This window comes from Mirounga angustirostris, unplaced genomic scaffold, assembly GCF_029215605.1.
Source record: "Mirounga angustirostris isolate CCGP_5_RB_7025 unplaced genomic scaffold, mMirAng1.0.hap1 SCAF_2, whole genome shotgun sequence".
Lineage (NCBI taxonomy): Eukaryota > Metazoa > Chordata > Mammalia > Carnivora > Phocidae > Mirounga > Mirounga angustirostris.
The window spans coordinates 185,251,864-185,274,861 of NW_026991710.1; the positions used below are offsets into that span (position 1 = coordinate 185,251,864).

Consider the following 22,998-nt stretch of genomic DNA (forward strand, 5'->3'; position numbering starts at 1 on the left):
GTATTACACTGAGGACTTAACTTTCATTTCTCTAATAATGAATGAAAGTTTCTCTTCTTAGGTACTGTACTAGTTTCGGAGGGCTGCCTTTACAAATTACCATTACCGGGTGGCTTGAAATGACAAAAATGTATTCTCCCATGGTTCTGGAGGCCAGAAGTCCAAAATCAAGGTGTCGGTAGAGTTGTGCTCCTTCTGATGGCTCTCAGGAAGGATCCTTCTTGGCATCTTCCAGTTTCTGGTGGCGCCAGGCATTCCTTGGCTTGTGGTTGCATGGACCCAATCTCTGCCTTTGCCTTCCTGTGGTCTTTTAGCTCCGTGTGTCTCTTACCTGAATGTCTTATAAATCCACTTGCCATTGGATTTAGGCTCACCGGAACAATCAAGGATGATTTGAAACGATCAAGATGCTTCATTTAATTGCGTCTGCAAAGACCCTTTTTCAAAAAGTTCACATTCACAGGTTTTAGGGATTAGGACATGGACAGGTATTTTGCAAGCCACGATTTAACCCACTACATGTACGATCACTATTCATGTCTTCTTCCGAATTACCGGTTTGTGATTTTCCCCATTATTCTATTGAATCTTTCCTACTTTTCTATTGAGTCTTTTTGTTTTCGATTTGTAGGACTTCTTTATATTAAAGATATTAATTTTTTAATTATATTTATTAAATGAGCATTATCCCAACCCATGGATTGTATTTACACTTTTTAAAATGATGTCTTTTGGGGGCGCCTCAGTGGTTCAGTTGGTTGAGCATCTAACTTCATCTCAGATCATGATCTCTGGGTCCTGGGATGAGCCCTGTGTGGGGCTCCCTGCTCAGCAGGGAGTCTGTTTGTCCCTCCCTCTCTGCCCCTCCCCCTGCTCATGCCCTCTCTCTCTTTCTCAAATAAATAAATAAAATTCTTAAAAATAAGTAAATACTAAAATAAAATGATGTCTTTTGGGGCGCATGACTGGCTCAGTCAGTTAAGCGTCAGACTCAGTTTCGGCTCAGGTCGTGATCTCAGGATCATGAGATCAAGCCTTGAGTTGGACTCTGCGCTCTGCATGGAGTCTGCCTGAGATTCCCTCTCCCTATGCCTGTGCCCATCCTGCTCGTGCTCTCTCTCTTTAAATACATAAATAAATAAATTTAAATAAATAAAATGATGTCTTTTGATAGACAGAGGTTCTTAATTTTTATGAATTAATTTCTCAATCTTTTCTTTCATGGTTAGAACATAGTGTGTCTCATCTAGTAAATCCTTCCATAGCCCTAAGTAAATTTTTTTCTTACATTTTCTTCTAAACATTTTAACAATTGGCCTTAGAGCCTTACATCTTTAATTCATCAAGGGAAAAATTTTGTGCATAGTAGGAGCTAAGAATCTAATTGTACTTTTCTCTGCGGAGGGGGATAACCACTCCCCTTCATCCTGTCTCAGTGGCAGGAACAGGAGCGGGTCGCTTACCATCACGTGACTGCGAGCTTGAGGCTATCAGGCATGATCTGACATGACAAAGGGATTTTATGTTAAGGATACAGTCAACATTTGAGTGACCTCAGCTTTATTACAGAGCACAATTCAACATATTTCAGTTAGAAATAAGAAGATCCACTCCTGCTCTACTAACAGCATTACATGTATGTCGTCCTACAAGCCCCAATTAATACGACCTTGTATACACTTAAGTCTGTCTCTCGTTAGGTGTAACTATCATTGCAAGTAACTTACAATAGCTGTTTTGGAATTTGGAGTCTCAGATTTACCAAATGACATCACTAAATAAAGTGGTGCCAAGAAACACTGAGGTCATTAACTCTTTCTCACCCATCAGGGGAATGAGTCAGCAGTGCCCTGTGCAGTTAAGGTAACCGTGGGCACATTTGGTTCATTTCATGCCTGTTCAGTCAACCATGCAAATTAGCCAGTTGTGTAGACAGTCCACTGAATCGATAATTTCATGTTTAATAAATTGCCTGCATACACATAAGGGGGAATCTATCTGAGGTCTCAAAAAACCCGGTTTTACAAAATGCATTGTGGTTTTTTTTTTTTTTTTCATATAAGGAAGGAAATATTACTTAAACTCAACCCATAATTTCTGGACTTCATAAAAACACAAGACTTTCTTTAGAAATTCGTAACTAGTAAAGACCGATTTTTATATACTGTGTCCCTTTTGACTCTGTTTTGGAATAGGCATTTGTTGGGTTAGAAACCTCTAGACCTGTTCTGTCCAAAATGGTAGCCATTAGCCGCCTATGACTATTTAAATATAAATTATTCAAAATTAAATAAAATAAAAAATTCAGTCCCTCATCCTGTACTAGCCATATGTCAAGTACTCAGCACCATACAGAATGGCAGAGATTGAACATTTCCACCTGCACACAAAGTTCTTTTGGATAGTGGTGTTCTAGACATTTTCTTCCACTGTATTTGTATGGTTCTAACATTCACGCAGTACTTTAAGGTTTTCTCATCCATGCTTCTACCGAGCCCTCACTGTGTTATTGCTAGGAAGCCATTTTTCCAAATTTCTTTATCTGTTGTTGAACAACACAATCCCCCCAACACAGCAGTTTAAATTAACCAACACTTATTATCTCACATAGTTTCTGAGGGGTAGGAGCCTGGGAGCAGCTTCATTGGGTGGTCTGGCTCAGGGTCAGTCATGAGTCTGCAGTCAAGCTATCTCCTGGGCTGCATGCATCTAAAGCCTTAACTGGGGCTGTCGGATCCACCTCAGTCTTGGAGTTCCAAGTTGGTTAGAATCGTGGTTGTTGGAAGAAGCCTTCAGTTCTGCACTGTGGGGTTTTAGGCTTGCCCCAGAGCAAATAATGAAAAAGAGAGAGAAAGAGAGCTCATTGTCTTTTATAACCTCATCTCAGAAGTGACATACCATCACGTAGGCTTATTCTACTGTCACAGACCCTGGTTGGTAAGATGTGGGAGGAGATTACACAAAGGTGTGAATGTCAGAAGTGGGGATCACTGGGGCCCATCTTGTAGTTCAGCAAATCACATCGCTATTTATGAAGCTCAGCAACTGGCCAGTAAATGTTAGAGGCAAAATCCTCACTTAAATCCTCTTTCTTCTCCAGCCATTTAGGCACTGTCTCAACCTCTTCAAACAGTTTGGCTTTTTTATAAACCAGTGACACAGACTAATAACGTTAACCTGCAAACATTACAGCTGAGATTCAAAAGGTCTTAGAAGCTTGATTAATAACAGTTGTCCTCTCCTTTGCTTTATCCAGGAAAAATGATTACAGGAGAGTAGAAACAACAGAAGGAGCCTGCTACTGACAGACTCCCTCCTGGGCCAAACTCTAGACAGGCTTCTTTAAGCCCTCTAGGCCTCGACCTTGGAATCTGCCCTTGTCAGGCCAGCATCACTCAGTTGTAGCAAGAAATCTGTTAAGTTGGCTTAGTCAGAATCCCCGACCCTGGATATCTGATCAAATGCCGTCATCCCCACCGTCTCCCAGGTAATATTGGATCACCTTGGCTGCCTTCAGCAAGAATCCTGTCCCATCCATTTGGCCAGAATCCTCTCTCACTCCCCTTACCTTACAAAGATTGCTTTGTTCTTTGTCTACTCACACGGGAGAACAGAAGAGGCTTTTTACACATTGTTGCTTAGGAAAGGGAGACTATCTTCTTTCCTAAACATATAAAACAATAAAGCTGATGATCACCATATCTTCAACCATAACACATGTTAATTTAAAAAAAAAATTTTTTTTAAATGATTCCATTTTAATAAAGGGCAAAGTGTGGACGAAGTGGGCCATGGTGAATATAAACTGATTTTACTTTTGGGCTTGGCTTGGGATATTGGCAATTAGAGGAACAAATAGATACAAATTCCAAATGTCACGGATTTATTGCCAGTGGGCAATCCAGCTGACTGCTTTATCCTCTGATAATTATTTGAAATTCTAGTTTGGTTAACATTCACTGTAGATTCTAAGAAATTACTTCTGGGAGTTAATTACAAAAAATATTGGGAAATATGCTAAAAAGATTTTGGCACTTGAGAGGAAAGAACAGTAGGAATGAAGGAAAATATTTCAGTTGAATAAATAAAATATCATGTTCTTATATTCATCTTCCTTATGGTAGAAAAATGGACAGTGTGCAAGACTGAATCATTTTGTATCTAAAAACTTCTTTCTCACCATTAAAGAAAAATCTCCAAGCGTCCTTTCATCTTGTCATTAGAGTTAGGCTCAATTCCTATTGACCAATGAGTTGAGGAGGTATATTCACTTATTTTTTCTTTCAAACAATTCCACCTATATTTTAAAAAGGATTATCTAGCTGTGGGAGATGATGTCAAGTACAAGCACCCCAAATCCTGACACAATCCAGATTAAATAAAATGGAAACTTATGATCTCCCATTAAAGAAGTCTTGAGTTAATATGGCCTTCAGAGATGGTTGATTCTATGTCATTGAGAACCTTTATTTGCCTTCCCTGGTTTAGGTCTCATCCTCAGCAAGTAAGATAACTATAATAGTCCCAGGCGTGACTTCCTAATCTGACAATGTCCAAAGAAAGACATAATGTCTCTTGTGGATCTCTCTGAGGAGAGAGAACATTTTTTTTTTTTCCCCAGAAGCCTCCGGCAAACTTTCTCTAATATCTCATTGGCTGCAATTGGTCCACGTACCCACGACCAAGGCTACAGAACTACCCCTTGGGCTTAGATAGATCATCTTTTAGAGAACGGATTTGCGGGACTATTACAATTCTCATTAAAGGATCCCATTCCCAATAGTAATGGGATCCTTTAGTCTCATATTAGCTTTTATGACCAAAAAAATTCCACGGGGAAAAGGGATGGGTTCATAATGGTCAAGAAATATTAGTAGAGGGAATTTCCCACATTGTCATATGGGAAAGTAAAAAAGAAAGGACACAGTCATAGTTGCAGATCAGGAAAAGGAAAAGTGAAGTATAAATTGAAATGCTGATCAGGAAATCCTGTGAGATAGTCCTTGTCAGAATTCATTGAGAACCATTGGTGTGTATTTTTCTGCTGTTCAGACTAAACAAGTTAAAAGCCAGACAATGATTTTGAATCAAAATGTGTTTAAGAGTATGTATATCTAGGAGCACCTAGGTGGCTCAGTTGATTAAGCGACTGCCTTCAGCTCAGGTCATGATCCTGGAGTCCCTGGACAGAGTCCCACAGGGGGCTCCCTGCTCAGCAGGGAGTCTGCTTCTCCCTATGACCCTCCCCCCTCTCATGTGCGCGCTCTCTCTCTCTCTCTCTCTCTCTCATAAATAAATAAAATCTGGGCGCCTGGGTGGCTCAGTTGGTTAAGCGACTGCCTTCGGCTCAGGTCATGATCCTGGAGTCCCGGGATCGAGTCCCTCATCGGGCTCCCTGCTCGGCAGGGAGTCTGCTTCTCCCTCTGCTCCTCCTCCCTCTCATGCTCTCTGTCTCTCATTCTCTCTGTCTCAAATAAATAAATAAAGTCTTTAAAAAAATAAAAATAAAAATAAATAAATAAAATTTAAAAAAAAAGAGTATGTATATCTACCTAGAAAAATAGGAAAGCCAAACAAATAATGGGTGTATCACATATAGATACTCCTAAACACAATCAGTGATGGTCTCATTCTGTGATTAAAGGACCCACTTTTAAACAATTTCTTCTCCATACTTAGTGTAGCTGCTGCAAAGGAGCATCGTTCTCCAGCCATCATTTGATAGATTTTTGTTCTCCTCTTAGGTTGCTTCTTGAACCCCAACAACCACCTTGGTTCATAAAGGGCTCAAACGAGGTGCAGGGCATAGGGATTAGTGTATTAAATTGATAAAGAGTGTTACCTAATCTACCTAAACTACCTAAACTTTAGTTTCTCATCTGGAACAAGGTGATCCTATAATACCTTATAGGATTTTGTAAGAATTACATGAGATGATACATATAAAGAAGTTGGAGCAGAGTCTGGGGCACAATTGGCTTCAATCAAGGTTACTTTTTACTATTGGATACAAAGCCTCATAGCTGGGATGGAGTGGTAGGGTGAGAAATAGTGGGTAAATTTGAGGAGAATAATGATACTGTAGTCATTATCAACATTGTATATTGGTATCTCTCACAACTGTCAAGGCAGATTTTTTTTTTTTTTTTTTTGGCTTTCTTGGAGATGCACCTTTATAAAGGAAAGTGAGACTCCCAAATTCAGTTATAACCAAATACATTAGATTTTATGTGGCAAAGATTAGACTCAAATCAGATCTACTGACCTTGAGTGCAATGTTCTTTCTCTTACCTTTTTGGACAAAGTGTTTTAACAGTTTCTGAAAGATTCATTGCTTACTGTTCAAAAAGGTAGACTTGGGATCCTTCAGTCACTGAGCTGAGAAAACATTGTTAAGAATTACATTTATCCAGCCAGATCCCTTCCCAAAGCACTTGGGGATGTTGATTTTATCTTTATAGGGACCGAATGTCCACAACCAGCCTATTCTACTATGTATTTATTCCTAAAATGCAGGTATACATTTTTTTTTTTAATGGTCATCCAGTAAGTGGTTTGTAATGCCTCCAAATATTTGCCCAACTGGCCACAGCATCTGGAATTTCACCATTAGAATAAAATTTTACAATTGAGGTTTAGCTTTAAGAAAGCCCTTATTACAGGGCACTTGGAAGGGGCTAGGAATAGTAACATATTCATACCCATAGTTAACCACTACTTATTCTCATCAGATTGAGTAGTTGTCTGTTCTAATGGCCCCCTTGGAGAGTACAAGACGATCCCAGAGGAGAGCTGTATTTGAATGCAAAGAGTGAAATAATTCCAAAGCTGGGGAAGCGGAGAGGGCAGAAGAGGGTATTAACTCCCGGAAGTGTAGGCAGAAAGGAAGCACAGGTGGATGTGAGAGCAGGGACAAGGAACAGAGAAGTCAATCAGACTACTCAGAATTATTTAATCCTAGGACTAGGCCTAAAAGTGTCTTAGAAGTCTTTTCTGCTTTAAGTGTAGTGATTTTCCCTGGTTCTAGTATTTGGCAACGAAAGCAAACAATTAAAAGTCCATGTTAGGTCATGTTAATATTTCTTAATCACCAAACACACCTAACTCATTAAAATTCGAGTCCTTTGTAATTTCTCATAGCATTTTGTTGGTACTTGATAAATATTTGCAGAATGAGTGAATCCTGTGATTCTGGTTGTTTTTTTTGTTTTTGTTTTTGTTTTCATTTGTGTTTTACTTTGGAAGTAACTTAATATTGGGTGCATGAAAAACTGTAATACTTGATGTAGTGTTCCAAAAACAATAGCAAAGTCTATAACAATGCTGTACAATAGAATTCTCTGTCATGACGAAAATATTATTTCATCGGCCCTGGACAATAGGTAGCCACTACCCACAAGCTGATATTATATACTTGAAATGTAGCCAGTGAGACCAAAATAACTGAATTTTAAATTAATTTAAACAACCACTTGTGGCTAGTATCTACCTATGGTGTAGGAGCATGCAGGTCTGGAGGTTGTTAAACGTTTTCTGCCCCTCTCACTTTGTTTTTAAAAATAGCTATTTTGATTGATACCATCAATTCTAAATAAGTTCCTTTTGTTTGTGTTTTTTTTTCTTTTTTTTTTTAATGGAAATACTTTGATTTAACTATGATAACTCTAAAGATCAAATTGACTTGCAGAGCAGCATCTGGGAAAAATTTATGTGCCTCATTAATAAGAACTTGTAATATGTGATCAATTTCTAATTTCAACTATTGACGTAAAAGGAGTGAGCCTGTGTACTTATAGTCATTATCAACATTGTATATTGGAAATAGTGAAGCATGAGAAGTGTGTCCTCTGCACTGACAGGGTGGCCTCCCAAACCAGTCTTTCTTTTGATTGCCTCCTCCCTCCTCAGGAATCTGGCACCTTCCGGCTGCCCTCTGGTCTGCAGAGGCCCCTAAGGTCCTTTTCCAAAATTCTGTCTCCTAGCTTCTCACTGCCCTCTCTCCTCCCTTTTAAATCAAAACGTATCTTGAATTACTTGTGATAACCTCCCTTTTACTCTTCCGATTTTTAGAGATGAGAAAGCTGACACACCGCGAAGGATGCGGAGAGTAAGAAAACGGCTATTGATTGACTACTGTGTGCTTGGCTTGCTAGACACTTCTGATGATGCTCAGTGAAAGCGTTGCCCGCAAGAATGGATGTCTCTCCCTGATAAACACATGGCATTCAATACATTTGTTTTTTAATGAATAAATACACGAATGCATTCTTACCGTGTGAAACAAATACGATCCCTTATCACAGATGAGGAAACTGAAATTTAGGGAAGTTATACGACTTCCTCATACACAATACTCCAACATTTCATCTTCCTTGTGTCCTCACTGTTTAACCCCTTGCCTTGTTTCCTGTGTCCTCAGGGTTTTGCTCTCTACCCTGCCCAGAGAACGACCAGCTAAACAGACCAGAAGATTTACATCAATGGCTGCAAATGTACTGATAGAACCCACTCCTAGCGTCCTCGCCCTTTCCAGGGTTCTCTGAATTTTAATGCCAACCTAATGTGGACAGTGTCAACTCACGGAAATGGCTCCCTGGGAATTTCACGCTGATCTCTCCTGACTTTATTTTGGTACTTCAGCGGCATTAAACACACACACACACACACACACACTCCACAGTAGATATTTTTCCTGGAGTCTGGACGCTTACATAAAAACGATGCGTTCATTTATAAATTTTATTTCAGGGTTGTTTGCATTTATCTTAGTCTACATTACGAGTAGACGACTGATTTTTGTATTGGCCCCTATCCCTAGGGACGATTTTTAAGACACATTAAAAATTGGCTCCTCCTCCATCTCTTCCCCACACTCCTCGGAACCTTACACGCTTCGGAGTACCGTGTAAAAACAGGCGCTTTGGGAAAGGATTTGAAAATTAAAATACGGCTCTGTGATTTTCAACACAAAGACCACAAACAGCGCTAGAGCACAAGAACTATTTAAAAATAGATCACATCCAGAAGTTGGAGGGCTGCAAAGTACAAGTCGTCCAGGCCAGTCTGCAGAGACTGTTCTTGCTTCCGCTCTGCAAAAACCCGGCAGGCGACACGCCGCGACGAATTTCAGCTGCAGAAGAGGAAGAGCATCACCTGCAGTTCGACGCGTGGGAAACGCTGCGGGAAGGGGCTTGCGAGAAAGGGCACCAGAGAGGTGCGCGCCGCGGCGCTCCGGGGCAGCTCCGGTGCCGAGGGCGAGGAACGGCAGCGCTCGGCGGAGCCGGGGAGACGCCGCACGGCGGAGAGGGATACACGCCTCCGGGTAGACGGCGCTGCGACACTGGAGGCCGCCCCAGCCCCGAGCTCGCTCGCTGCTACTGTCGGGGAGGCGGACCCCGCAGGAGAATCCCGTCCGCGCCGCGGGGCGGGGGGCGAGGCGGGGCGCTGACGTCACCTCCCCTCCCCCACCTTCACCAAGAGGGAGGGAGTGGGGAAAGAGGCAGTGATCCGCCGCAGTTCCCGGTCGCAACTCCAGAACTCAGGGGCTTGCTGCCTGGACATGTCCTGACAAACTTGGCTTCTCCTCGGCCCTATTCCGTCGCCCTCGCGCACTCTCGTTTCGCCTCCTCTTAGTGCTCAACTTTCCACCCAGGACGGGAGCCTCCGGAGATGTGGCCACCTGGGTCCGGGCAGCGCGGGCGGATCGCACTCTCGTTGGGGACATGCTGAAGATCGGAGGGAGGCAAAGTTGGTACTTCAGAGACGGCTTTTAACAAATATCCAAATTGCTTGGGGATTACGGAGCTGCCGAGGACTTTAAAGCCGGCACCCAAGGACTCGAGTGGCTGGACTGGTGAGTTCTTTGTTTAGTGTAAGCCTTTTGTATTTAAGTTTAAACGTAAATGAAATTACATGGGGTGTTTGACCCTGAGCTAGTGCGGGGAAGCGTGTGCATCCTACAGGCTCTCTGCCTGGCGAGCCGCACACCCCTCTGGTTGTACATGGCTCGGGAATGGAAAGATCAGTCTGCACAGGTTCTGGAATTCATAAAATACATACATAGCACTGTTCAAAAGAACTTGAAAAGCTATGCTGTTTGTGCGTTAGTTTGAATGTAACTTATTATAGAAATGGTGCCCAGGGAGGGCGCAACTCGGGGCCGCGCGATCTGCAGTGGCGCAGCGCCCTCTAGTCCGGACACCCGGCAAGGCGCGCGATCCCTGCCGGGTTCCGCGCGCGGACAGAGAACTTGGACCTCCCGGGCGCTCCTGGGACGTGGGCGTGAGCTCGCAGCCTTCACTTACCACCCACTCCGGCCCATTCGCTATCTAATTTTCAAATACTAGCTTGGGTGGACTGGTTGGAGAGGCGGTGCTGGAGGAAAGCGTTTTTGTTTTCAGGAACCGTCCCCTATTCCCCTAATTTCCAAAAGCCTTTGGGGACAGGGTTAGGGAGGGCCAACAATCGAAAGGACAAACGTGGCGCTTGAACTACATTTCTCTTGTGAAGGTAATTCGATGGTAGCAAAGAGGCATCGGTATTTCGTTTCGTTAGGGCTAAAGGAGTAGAAAAACGTAGCAGCGCCAGAGTCTGAAATCTCCATCTCTGGCTCTCGGCTGTTCCTGTGGCGAAAAAGTGCAACTTCTTCCAGGCAATTAGGTTTCGCAGTGAGCCTGGAAAATCGGGATTCCCAAACACGTTTTAGTTCGAGTGAGGGTTTTTATTTATTAATGAATGGTAATTTTCTTCAGGAATTTTTTTGTGTGTGTGCCACTTAAGACATCTTGTGATTTTATGTTACGGGATGATGTCTTTTTACTTTTTACTGTTCTTCTTTCCCCTCCAACTCTCCCTCCCTCCCCCAGCAAACTGTTGGCGTCTGCGATTTGTTGAGTTAGAATTCGGCAAGGGGCGCAAACCGGTAGAGCTTGGAGATCAGGTCACCTATTTTCGAGGTGTTCCAAGTATAAAATTGACCTGTACCTCCAGGAGCACTTTGCGCATTTATGGCCATGGCCAAGTGTTTGGATGATGGTGTTTGCTGGGTGTGTGAATTTATCTGTATTCCAAATCATGTGCAGGGAATACACCACATACTCACATACTCTTGGTGCTGCGAATCAGCACATTCATTCTGCAGGCATTATTTTTCCTTCGCAGCCATAACCTGCTAGACACCTTTATTTTTTCGAACACCTTCTTTAGGATGGTTTAAGAAGACACTGCATTAACTTTGAACCAAGGAATTTCTCTCTTTAACCCTAGACTCCCTCGCCCGCATCTGCCTCGCAGTTCCCCCTGCAGCCCCCTCCACCGGTTCCGGGGAAATCAGATCTCTTTGTCCTCACAGTGTTAAATGTTCGAGTCCCAAAAACTTTCCGAGGTCATGTCCGCCCTCTTGTCTGGGTTGTTTTCCAATGCCCAGGAGCACTCCGGGCTTAGGCCGAGGCTCAGCTGTGCGGAGCCCGCGTCTGGAGATTTGCGGGCGCTGAGGATGGGCTCAGAGCCCCGCGACCCGGGACTGCGCGCTCGGGCGTGGGGGCCTTCCCGGAGTGGGGCGTCCAGACGCCCGGGGCTTCCCCTTCTCCCTAGGGAACTTGTAGTTTCACGTTAGACTCGGTTCACAGTTTGTGGGGTGGACTTGCCGGCTGGCAAAGCGCACGAGGCGGCACAGCAGCCTATTGTCCCGCAGACGTGGGAGTCTGGGGTGGCCGCCGGAAGAGGCCGGCATTGGGGTTCGTAACCAGGGTCGGGGAGGTTATGGGGTTTAACTACCTCTGCACAATGAAGAGGCGGAGGAAGCGCTTTCATTTTCCCTGGATCTTCATGTAGACTGAAGAAGGAAGTAGATTCGATCTAACCGCGTTCCTTTTTTGAGACCTTTTGGAAGATTTTTTTTCCACGGAGCAATTGCAGACCCAGAACAGAGGCTTTCAAATGCAGATTTAGGAATTCCTTGAAGGTGCTAGAGAATCTAAAGGGAGCCGGGGGAAGCTTTAGTAGCCTTAGCTGGCTTTTTTTCTTTTTTTTTTCTTTTTTAAAGCTAAACTGTTTCCCCTTTCCTAGCAGGAAACACTCCATACTAATTCCCTGCCCAAATCTGTGTACTAGCCGTAACTAACAGCCGCACTAGAGCAAGCCCCACACTGTTCCTCGGAGTGTCGCAAGATCACCCTGGACACTCGCTTTTCTCCTCGGGAGGAGTTGGCGCTGTAGCGGCAGGGGATCACTGACCCGTGGCGGGGAGCCGTTGCCCCGGGCCCGCGAGCTCAGAGTCTGGCCGCCAGGGAAAGTCAGATCGAGTTTCCGCGCGGCAGAAACGAGCGCCGGCGCTCGCGGGCGTGGCTGCGGGCGGAGGGATATATTCCGCGCCGGGCGCGTGAGGCGCCGCTCCCGAGCCGGGCGGCGAGCAGCGGGGCGCGCGGGCGGCGAGCAGCGGCCTCGGAGCGGGGCGCGCGGGGAGCGAGGGAGGGCCGCAGACACCATGCGGACCCGCCGGCCCAGTGAGGCCCCCTGAGGACCCGGCCCCCACTCGGGGGCGCGCTGAGGCGACGAGGCGCGCGTCCTCGAGAGCGCCGCGGCCGCTTGGGGCCAACTTTGCTGTAAGTTCGCTAGAAACGAAGTTGGGGCCGGAGGGCGGGTGAACGAGGGGCGCAGCGAGGCGCCGGGGCCGCCAGTGCGCGGCCGGGGCCGGGGCCGTCTATGCCCGGGAGGCATGCGGTTCGCTGTTTCGGGGTGGCGGACTTTGGGCTGCACTGGTGCGTTTCCCTCGCTGTCCAGCCCAGGACCGCGCTCCCGCGGGGGCTCTGGGAAGGGGATGCAGCCAAGCTCCGCTGGAAGGTGGTACAGCGCGGCGGCGCCTGCCCGCTGGAGAGTTCGGGGCGGGCTCGGGGTTCGGACGGCTCGGGGAGGACGCGGGGGCGGAGGCGTGGGGGGGGGTAATTTGCAGCGTGAACCGAATGGTAATTTTCGAGCCGGGTGCAGGCTGCGGCGGCGGCCCGGGCTGCAGGGGTCCGGTCCCGGAGCCATTGCTGGAAACCACAGCGGCGGCCGTGGCGCGGGGCTGCGGGGCGGCCGGAGGGCGAGGACTCCCGCTGCGCCCGGGAGCTTGGAAACTTGGCCGCCGCGCCCCGCTCGCCGTCCCCGGTCACTCTCGTGCCTGCTAAGGACTTAACTGACCTCGCCCCTAGGTTAATTCTTCCAATTTATGAGAGCGTCCCAGCGTAGGTGAGATGAAAGAGGCCAGTAGCCAAAGAGATGGGATCTTGGAAATGGAGTCCCAGCGTCCTCTCCGATGTTTTGTGCCCCGAGGGAGCGCCGCTCTGAGGGTTAAGTACGAACTGGTTGAATGTAGATAGAATAGGTGCGATTGATAAATTGCGGGGCTGAACTTTTATTAGTTTTTTTTTTTTCTAGAAGAGAAACTTGTAAGGTCTTTTTTTTTTTTTTTTAAAGAAAGGGAATTTCATTCTTCACTGCTTTTTCTTACAGTGCTTTCTTCCAGGAAGCTAACTTTTTGTTGTCTCCGTGAGTTTTGTTCCCACTGATGTGAATTGCAGAACATTGAAAACAAGGACGCAATTGTATGCATTAGGAAAGTAAACTCTATTTTTTATGCACTTAAGTTTTTTTTTTGCATGTGTTTTAACTACGGTTTCATTAAGTGTCTTTTGTTAAACAGCTCTGATGCTTGGTAGATTTTATTTTCATTTTTTACCGGATATGTATAGTGAGTATTAAAATCGGAAAAAAAATTAAAAGGCATATGATCTTCATTTTTTATCTTTAATAAAGGCAGTTTTTTTTTTTTTTTTTTTTTTTTTAAATAAAGGCAGCTTCTTAAGGCTTTGTATGTTCGGACTCGGGTTTCAATAGTTGGAGGTATCTGCACGTGTTAAAAGTAGGCTATGGTAGTGTTTTTTCATATTCTTAGAGTTGTGGTTGTTACCCAACATGTCCAGTTGTTAGTTATTCATGAAAATGTGTTTCTGCAGTTGTATAGGTTAGTATATATAAAATATATGATATTTGGCTTTGAGTTTTAAAAGAAGAGCTCTGGTTCCACAATTAGAATTACTATTCCTCCTTATTGTAGTATTAAACTTCAAGATGGATTTAAAAATACTTGAAGCATTACATAATTTTTTTAAAAAAACAATTGATATAACTCTAAGTTAAACCAAACATGGCATTTAATAAGCTCAGCATAAGGTTGGATTTCAATAAAGTGTGCATTTGTGTACCCATTTCTTGAAAAAGGAATATCTTAAATGAGCCAGATTCTTTTGTAACTCTGAAAGGAAGCAAGATTGTTAGAGGACTTAATAAAAGCATTCAGGCCACCTGTATATTCCTTGTATCTTTTAATTAGTTACTAAAGTCCCTGCAGTGGGTTATCATCACGTTAATAGATCATTTAGTCCATGTGTGGACAAGTGCCAGAAGGGGAATCTGAAAATTACGCGTCAACTGTTTTCGGTCCCTAGCTCCCCTGCCTCTCTAGTGTGTATGTCTGTAGACTTAGCTCTTGAGCCACCTCTGAAGCAGTTATTTCTTTGAATGTTAGAGGTGAAAGGGATCTTACCGGTTATTTTAACCTCCCTATCAAGTTGGCCACCACCTGTTTTCCACCCAAGTTTGGCTGATTTTACATAGACTCAGTAAACTGAAACAAATTAGTGCATTGTTGCATTAAATGTTGTCTCAGTGGCCTAATTTGTGGCCTAAAGGACCTGACTTAATAGCAGGAAGCCATAAGGCAAGGTGTCTGTTTAATCTTTATGAGTGGGAAATTGCAGTAGGTAAGCTTTCTTTTGACCAAATTATATAGATGATGAAGCCAAACTATTTTTTTTTTTTTTGGTCTCACTTAATTGGTCAATTTGCAAGTGTTAGGTTATCCTTAGGCACTGGAAAGGAGTTTTTGAAATGAGTGATCTAGGTCATTCATTTAAGATACATACGTTGCCATTTTGTCTTCTGATTTCAAAATGTAGTCCATCAGATGAAGAATCTGTGTATTTCACATTTTAAACTTTTTAAAAAACGTAACCTTTCTTTAAGCCCCAGATTTAAATATATTGCCAAAATTCTTGCTTAATCCCAAAGGCTTATTATATGTGTGGATATATATTTATAATTGTCTCTTTTACAAGGTATTTAGGAAAATCAGGCAATATTTAATCGTTATCCTTCATAGACTATTCGAACAGAGAGCTTCCATAAGCTCTGCATCGCAGAAACTGATCTGGCATCTCCTGTAGCCAGTTTGGAAGCATTTTGAGGTGGGTGGTGACCTCTTTCTCAGCTGCTAGAAATCAGAGCTATCTCTAGGGTAGCCATCTGCACTGTTGTAACTGGCCTGGTGGTTGCACCTGGGTTTTCTGTTAATTTCAGAAGGATGGATATATATTTTCCCATGTTATCCCTCCTTCCCTTCCCTCCCCTCCTGGAGTCCTGCCTCCCATTCTTCATGCATTCATGAACTCAGCAACTATGGATCTCCTCTGTGTCGAATATTGGGCCAGACACAGGATACAGGGTGAAGAGCTCACATTTCCTGCCCTCATGGAGCTTACAGTCCAGTGGGGGAGAAGGACAAATAAGCAGTCGGTTATATCCAGCATGATAAGAGCAGAGTAGTTCATCCTAGCACCTTGGTGAGCTGGGTAGGGGCGGGGAGGTGGATATTAGGCTGAGCTCTGAGGGAAGAGTGAATCAGAAGGGAATAATTCAAGGACAGGAAATGACGTGTGTAAAACAAATTGTAGAAACCTTAGTTGTGACATGATTTGTGGCATGCTGAAGCATACCATGTTATCGTTAGGAAAAGGGTTGGTTGGTTGATTATAAATGCCTCTTCGATCCCGTTTTTACATGACTTAAGAATTTTTTTTTTTTTTTTTTTTTTTTTTTGGTGCAAGTAGAACATAGAAAATCCGTGACCTGGGCTTACATTGGTTTATAGAGAGGGAGGGTAGTTTTGGGGGGGCAGGTGTTAAGGAGGGAAGGAAAGAAAGAAATGTAGAAGACAGAGGTGACAATAACTAAATGTGAGGAGTGAAGGGCAGAAAAAACAATGTTTAGTTTATCTTTTATAAGAAGGCAGGCGATGGAGATCTTGCAGGTTTAGAACCCTCACCACTAGGTGGTGTCATCTGCTCCGGACAGCTTGGTTGTTCCAGCCTGTGGAAGTATGCCTTTTTCGTTTGAAATAGAAAGTAAATTAATTAGAGATTCAGTTAGTAAAGTAGGTAGAGGTAAAATTATCAGAGGTCTTTGATACAGGGCTAAGAAGAATGTATTTAATAAGCAGGCTAGGGGGAAATACTGAATATTTGCAAACCAGGAACTAATGTCGCAAAGAAGTTTTTGTGAGATTAATGTGATTGCCCAGCGTTGACAGGCTAGGTTAGTAAGGGGGCCAGAAAGCGGGAATACTGGAAAGCTAGGATATGCTGTGCCTGAGCAAATACAAATAAGAACTAGGTGGCAGCAGCTGAAACGGAAAGGGAACAATTTTGAGAAATTGAGCGGAAACAAATGTCCAGTCTCGATAACTTTAGGTATGGAGGTTTGGTAGTTAGAAATAAAAGATCAGCTTGTGTGTGAGAGAGGGAAGTGGTGGGGGCAGCGTAGGGAGGAGAGAAGTGTCTCCCTGGAGGGAGGAAGCTGTAAAGATTTTAGTACAGTCTCCAGCTTTCCAAATAAAGAAATGGAATCCAAGGATTAGGTAACTTCCTTGAATCCACACAGTTGGTTAGGGCTCAAAGCCTGGGCGAGATCACAGTTTTTATGTCTGCCAGGCCCTTTTTTCTTATTTGATTTCTTAGGTCGCAAGCCTGAGTGATTTGTGACTTGGGCAGTGGTGAAACTTCACTGGCCTAGAAATGTGCAATGGAATAATAGAGTGGAATGGCTGGCATTTTGCAATTGGGAGTGGGTGAAAGGCTGGGTCCCAGAGATCTGATGGTAATCTCAGGAGGGGTGTTCCTGCTCTTGAGGGAGGTTAAGGCTGGAATGTGGGATTCCAAAGTGATCCTTTACAGCCAGGGTGTAGTGGGTGAGGTCTTTAAGGATGATACCTTGTGCATGTGTAAAAAGAGTCGGAAGACAGAAGTCTGTAATGACAAACTTGAAGGCGAAAGAGTGTTGAAGAGAATGAGGAAAACTTAGTGTCATTCATCGTTTGACGTGTCGTGGATTGCCATGTTTTAGGCAGTTTGTGACACGTAAAGGACACAGTGGTATTGGGGAGGGTGTGGGTAGTGTGACATTGAGTCGGAGTGCTGAGAAAAGGGCATCTGATTTGACATTGGCTTTGGCTTGTGACACCGGGAGAAGCTGTTTGTGAAGCCCTGGAGAGCCCTTGAGGGGAGAAATGGCCTCTTGACAGGAGGCAGAAGTCAAGGTAGCCCTGAGCAGGTACGTTTTTAAAAACTTTGCCTGAACAAGAAAGAGAAACCTAAGATGTGAGTTTGAAGGAAGTGAAGGTTTGAATGAAGTTTATTTTCAAATAGGGACAAACTGTGTGTGTGTGTGTGTGTGTGTGTGTGTGTGTGTGTGTGTGTGTGGACTCTGTGAAAGGGGCTTGTTGAGAAGGGGTCATTTGAGTGATGCTTGAGAGGGAGTGATAATTTAGGGAAGAGCATCAGAAGAGGCAGAATTTTATGGCCTCACAGGGTGTCTTTATTTGTAGCTAGGGTGGGTCCCATCTCTTCTGAGAGGTGGGAAGAAGGGAGAATAGGGGAAGAGAGCATTTAAAAAAAATTTTTTTTAAAGATTTTATTTCTTTATTTGGCAGAGAGAGAGACACAGAAAAGGAACACAAGCAGGGGGAATGGGAGAGGGAGAAGCGGGCTTCCCGCGGAGCAGGGAGCCCGATGCGGGGCTCGATCCCAGAACCCTGGGATCATGATCTGAGCCGAAGGCAGACGCTTAACGACTGAGCCACCCAGGCGCCCCGGGAAGAGAGCATTTTAAGGAGAGGAAGAGGAGGGAATGTCTCCCTGGTGACTTTGCATTTTCTTACTGTATAGGGAACCGTTCACATTCCTGATCCATTATTTAGTGAAATACCTGTACGTTCACTTGAAAATAATTATAATCCTAATTTGGCCAGGAGTAAAACTTTACTAATTTGGGAGTGGAGGAAGTGGCCAGTATTAATTACTGGCTACCCTGCCAAGGTGACATTTAAGTGATTTCTGTTTGCAGAGAAAAATACATTAGGTGAGATGATCTTAAATCACGGGGTGAACTGTGTTTTTGGAGCTTCTCGGTGAGCACCGTTTGCCCTGGAGCGTGGGTGGGGAGAAAGTGGTTGGAGGGTGAGTAACGGGTAGTGGTCATGTCTGGAAAAAGAGGAGAGAGAAGTGAATAGCGAGGCATCCCTAGCCCATCCGGAAATGTATATGCCGCAGGTGTTCTCCTGGCTTGTCTTTTATGTCACAGTAGCTCAGAACAGCCAGAGATCATCCTCTTAGGAGACCCACAGACATGTTTTATAGATTCGTACAGAAGGCGAATTACATAGCAGATTTTATATGGAGGCTACTTAAAAATTAAAAGGTCTCCTTAGCTTAAGGTTTTAAGTACTGGAAAAGAGTTCTCAGGTGCTGAGGGGAGAGACGTGGAGTTCTCACTTGTCAGTATTAGTTGTTTGGAGACCACTCGGAGTTAGATTGGAATCGGTTGTTGATCATTTGAAGGCAATATTTAAATCAAGTCATTGCTAGAGTAATCAGACGTACTGCAGCTGCAATCAGAACTAACAACATGCAGAATTACCAGAAGCAGCTAAGTGATATATATACCAAGCCTGATAAGGCTGCTTTTCCATTCTGGATTCAAAGCTGGGCCCTCCACCCCTATTTTTACTGACAGACGTCTTAACATGGCTTTAAAAAAGATCTGGTATGCACCCAGAAAATAAAGACCCACCCATTAATTTTTCAGTGTAACAATGAAAACTTTTATTTATTTATTTTTTAAAGATTTTATTTATTTGACAGAGAGAGACACAGCGAGAGAGGGAACACAAGCAGGGGGAGTGGGAGAGGGGAGAAGCAGGCTTCCCGCAGAGCAGGGAGCCCGATGCGGGGCTCGATCCCAGGACCCTGGAATCGTGATCTGAGCCGAAGGCAGACGCTTAACGACTGAGCCACCCAGGCGCCCCACAATGAAAACTTTTAAAAGTCCTGTGCTTGGCTATTATAATTTATTAGGAAAGTGATTTTTTTTTTTTTTTTCCTCTTGTCAATGTTATGAAGCTGCGAATTGGTCATAGCTGAATAACAGACTTCCTTAGTTAGGACACAATCTTTTTTTCTGACTCTTATTAAATGATTTTAGAGGCCATTAAATATTTATTTAATGTACTATATTTTTAATAAACAAGAGTCAGGTACATTTCGTGTTGTTTTCTTTAACAACTTTGGGACATTTTTCTTTGAAAATGTGGGTATCTTCCATGCAGTTTAGACCTCTTCAAAAATACTTTAAAAATCTGACACTAGTCAAACTGAACATCAAGCTCTGAATTTCGGTAATAGTTCAACTCAGTGATGCTCTTACTGCTACTGATACAAAATGGGAGTATGTGGGAGAGCACGCTGAGGGAGAACACGGTTCTTCGTGTGAATATTTTTGTGTATTTTTGTCATCACGCGCGGAATTGATACTGTTTCCCTATGCCGTGGAGGACTCACGGGCTGTTAAGAATTGGGACCTCTAAAAAATGTACAATATTTAATAGAATTTATGCTTGTGTAATGCTGCACCCCACCTAATCCTGTTTCGGGAGCAGTTGAAACGTTTCTGAATCTTCAGCTTTAGATCTAAGTATTTGAATTGATGCAGTTATGTTCTCAGTGCCGGGGCTGGGGCTGTGTTCTGTTTTGTGAAGAATGTGCGGTCACGGTCATTGACTTGGAATACTTGACATGAAGGTCTCCCTAATGAAGAAATATGAGCATCTTAATACCTGATTACTACTAGAAAAGTCATTTTTCTCTCTTATTTATGGATTTTCAGAAATCTATGCTAAAGATATTTCAGCTTTGGACTTGAGGCCCTTTTCTGTGAGGGCTGAACTAAGGAAACACTCCTGGTTTTCACTTTGGAAAATGCATAGAAGAAATCCTAACTTACTGTGAGTTCAAGGAGTATGATCACCTTCTGAATATCAAAGTGTAGCCTTCAGCTAAAATCATTTTAATTTTCATAAGCCTGAAGTCTAGGTAATGTACTTTTCAGATGAAATGGTGTTAGTATCTTTTTGGGGTTTTTCCTTCCCCCTTCAACCTTACGGTTTATTTAGCATAGAGGAACAACCACCGTTTCTTGGATCGTGGCATTTTATAGCAGAACCTGAGTTCACAGTTCTGGGGCGTGTTACTAAAGGTTAACAATATCTCCTGCTTAAAAGTGGATTTTTTTCCCCCGCTGATCAAAAGGATTGCCTTTAACATTGATTCTGTCACAGCGGCATTCTGTCAGCCGGGTTGTCAAGAGTCCGTTCCGGGGTCGGAAAGGTTTCTGTGATGAGTGTGGTCCAGCAGGTGTCCTCCAGCTTTGAGGCGTCCCTGAGAAGAACTGGCGGGTGGGTTGAGGAGGGTGGTCCAGGCGTGGGAACGGGGCTGTGAGAGAGGAGTGGCGTGGGCGGAGCCCGTGGTCCTGCCGAGTGGCCGAGCTGTGGTGGGGAGAGAACAGATGCAATAAGGGGGGATGTGTTGGGTCTCCCCTTGGGCGGGGTTCACCGGCTGAGAGGGCATCCAGGACCAGCCAGTATTTATGGGTCATTTCCACGTTCCACGTTAGGCTTCGGCGACTCAAAGATTGTTGGACCTATCCTGCCTTTACCATGCCACCATTTTCTGCTTCTACATCAGTGACCGTGTCCTGTCTCTGGTGCTGGTTCTTCTCCTCCTCTGTCCTCCAAATCTTGGGGAGCATCAGGGCTTGGTTTTCTTCTCTTCCCTCTTTGTGCTCGCTCCCTGGGTCTTCTGATTCAGTTTTGTGGCTTTAAATAGCATCTTCTGTATTTTCGGGCAACTCTCAAATTTGTGTCTCCACGCTGGACCTCTCCCACCCATCTCCCTGCCCACTTGAAATCATTACTTGGGTAACAGTGGGCATTTCCACCTCAGCTTTCCCGAACTGATCTCCTGATCCTAATCTCTAGATTCTGTTCCTCTCGGAGTGCCTGGCAGCTCCTTTCTCCATGCTCAGCACCCAGTCCTTGGAATCTTGATACCTGTCTCCTTTCTCCCCTCTCTCTCTCTCCTCTTGCTCCTTCCCCTCCCCTCGCTGCCCCTCCAATTTATCCAGAATTTGACTGCCGCTCCCCACCTCCAGCACTAGCATTTCAGGGCTAAGCCACCAAGGCCTGTCACCTCTATTAGTGCAATAGCCTTCTAACTGGTTAGTAACAGTGTGTGAGTACTAGTTCACTAGCTGTGACGAGTGTGCCATAATAATGTGAGATGTTAGCAGCAGGGGAAACTATCTTCATAACTCTTCTGTAAATCTAAAATGCTTCTAAAATTAAAACTTTATAGAAAAGAAATCTCCCTTACTGCTACCCCCCCCCCCCCCCCCCGATGCCCTAGCCACAGTGGTCTCTGCTGTTTCTCTAACTCCTGCTGCTTCTCTACTGGAGGTGATTTTGAGCCCCAGGGAACATTGGCAATATCTGGAAACTTCTTTTGGGTGGGGGGAGTGTGGAGTGAGATAGAGGAGATGCAACAGGCTTTTAGTTGGGTAGAGACCAGGATAATACTGAACATCCTAAAATGCATCCTAGGCCTTTTGAATTTAGGGTTTTCTCTTTCCCTTCAGATTCCTGACCATAGTCCCTAGCCCTTCTTTATTTTTCTCCTTACTGCCTCATCATCAGCGTGTGATACACTCTTTCTTCGTTTCTCACCAGGAAACATGTCTTCCATGAGGATTTGTTGCTAGTTTGGCTCACTTTTGTATCTCCAGCATCTACAACTATTCCTAGCACATAGCAGGGGTTCATTAAATACTCATTGAATGAATCAAATAATTGGGCGAGGGCAGTGAATGATTGATACAGATACCGTGCACCTATGCTAAAAAATTCAGATAGGAAAGTGAAAATGAAGCGTGAACATTCCCCCAGCTGCCTGTTCTCCAGAAGTTATCACTGTTGACAGTTTATTTTTTTATCCATCCAGAATTTTTCTGTTCATTTCTCAGCACATTCGTGTCCTGTGCACATAATTCATCTCCCGTCCCTTTTTACAAACATAAATGGGATCAGTTTCGTTTTGCCAGGTAACCTATCTGGACGATCTTCACATAGCAACATGTAGAGTGCTGTCTTATTCTTTTTAATGGCTACATAATATTTTATATGTAGAATTAAGCAAAAATAGTTTTAATTGGTTGCAGTAGAATCCGGGGATAATACTTTGTTGTAAAGTAGATAGCAGTAATAAATCCTGTAAAACAATAGACCGTGCTTGTTTAACAGCTTTTTAAGTGTTTTTAAAAGTATTTTCTCTATGTTTGTGTATATACACACACACATACATATATATACACATACGTATTATTCCTAGTTTGTAAATGCCTCAGGATCAGGAAATAGTCTTTAGTTCCATGTATCTTACATGGTAGCAGATTCTCAATACCTGTAGGTTGAAGTTTTCCCTTGTTTTGATAAAATTATTGGGTCATTACATAATTAAAACTTCCCTGAATATTAGAACTGTGGACCAAATGAAGAGATTGGGGAGAAAACCATTTTCTTATTTTATTTAAATGATGTTTGTTCTCCTGGAAGCCAAAAATCTGTGTAAATCTCCTGACTTTATCCGCTGAGGATATGGCATGATGGCCAAAGAATCAGGTAGGGTGCGCAACTGCTGCGTAATTCAGTGTCGGTCAGGCTTCTTACTGCTTTGCGCATAGCAGTGCTTCTCTCCTTTTTCCCCTCATGAAATGACTACTGGGCCAGTGTTGGCAGTG

The 22,998-nt window shown here is 44.0% G+C and overlaps 1 protein-coding gene across 5 annotated transcripts in view; it reads left to right on the forward strand.

The window, feature by feature from the left end:
• Window positions 1-9,473: 9,473 nt before the first annotated feature.
• Window positions 9,474-22,998, forward strand: part of FAT1 (FAT atypical cadherin 1) — a 129,913-nt gene continuing 116,388 nt past the window's right edge. For 4 of the 5 annotated variants that reach the window (XR_010409723.1, XM_064585662.1, XM_064585664.1 and 1 more), the window contains exon 1: window positions 9,474-9,853. The gene's annotated coding sequence lies outside the window, so the exon portion shown is untranslated. Of the gene's footprint in view, window positions 9,854-12,413; window positions 12,603-22,998 lie in introns of those variants that run through there. The other variant, XM_064585663.1, reaches the window with a different exon arrangement.